Below are 1401 nucleotides of genomic sequence, written 5' to 3' on the forward strand. Positions count from 1 at the left end.
CGCGCCCACTAGGGCAGCGCTGAACCCCGGCGCGGGCGGTAGCAGTTGCGGCAGCTGCAACATCTGGGGGAAACTTAAGGTGGTCGCGTAGGTTTTCCGGCTGCCGGCAACGCAACAGAGTCCTTGGCTTCCTTGGGCAGCCGAAGGGTGCCGGGTAGCGACGGCTTTCCAGCCGCTCGGTAGCGGAGGTCACCGGGGTGAGGAAGGTGCAGAATAGGGACGCACAGCCCTAGAACCCCGGGAGTTCCAGGGCTCCTTCCGCCCTCGCTCAGAGCATCCAGAGGGGGGCGAGTTGCCCAGAGACTCTGGAAGCCTGGAACTCAGCCACGCCAATGGAGGAGGGGCGGCTGCGAGGCTCTCCGCGGGGGCAGAAGGGGATGAACTCTCCCGGCGTCCCAGCTTCTTCCAGGCCCCGGGAGAAGCCCTAGGAGGTCCTCCAAGCTTCGCCCAGGCTCTAGGAAGGGGTCTCGCCCCAGAGAAGCAGACTTTCCTTGGTGGAAAGCTGCTCGCTTTTTGCGCGGCGGGCATCCGGTCTCAGCGGGGGCGACTCCTGGGCCGCGGAGGCGGGGCGGGCTCTCCAGCTGCGGGGACCCCCATTGTGGGGAGGGCTGGAGGCTCATACCCTCCGGATTTGCAGACGCGTCTCACCCCCTACCCCCTCTGCTTCTCTGGACCTGTCTTTTCCTCTGGGCTGTGAGATTGCAGCTGTGATGACCGTTGGATTTCAGAGGAAGATCGATTTATTCCCCTAAAACTTGTGCAGGACGAATCGGTGGGCACTGGGGAGTGTCAAAAGTTTTGAGTTGGCAGAAGGTGGGATCACAGCATCTTTCTGCAGAAGACGCACCTGTTGCCAGCTGCTTGGCTGCATTGTCTGCGAAAGCAAAGCAGCCGACGCTTCCCTGTGACTTTTGGGGTCCCTGAAGGGCTGGGTCCCTGTCTATCCCCTCCCTCTCCGTACACCACGGGCTACTGAACGCGAGCACTTGTAAGGAAAGAAAAATAGGCACCATCCCTAACTCCTTTCAGCTCAGACTGCGTGGTGTGTGGGGGCGGGGAGGAGAGGTAGGGCTAGGAAAAGGGAGAAAAAGTGTGCACCGGCTAGGAAATCCCACCCGAACTGCCCAGCCCTCTGAGATACGGGTCTCACGGGGTGTCTGTGTGCACTTGGACGGGGGCGTTGAGGGAGGTGTGTGACGAGGGTGGCGAGGTACAGCCCATTGCTGCTCCAGGTGCGGTCTACCTGGCCCACGCCTGCATCCCCTTCCACCCAGGCTTTTGTTGCACCTTCCCCACGTGTGAGCAGCCCAGAGGCTGCGAGGGCTGGGGCCTCGGGGTGGGTGTTGAAATGTAACGGCGCTGCGGCCTTCGCGGACCTGGGTGGAGGGAGCGGGGGGTCAC

Source organism: Fukomys damarensis, unplaced genomic scaffold, assembly GCF_012274545.1.
Source record: "Fukomys damarensis isolate Sample0158 unplaced genomic scaffold, DMR_v1.0_HiC HiC_scaffold_26, whole genome shotgun sequence".
Taxonomy (NCBI): domain Eukaryota; kingdom Metazoa; phylum Chordata; class Mammalia; order Rodentia; family Bathyergidae; genus Fukomys; species Fukomys damarensis.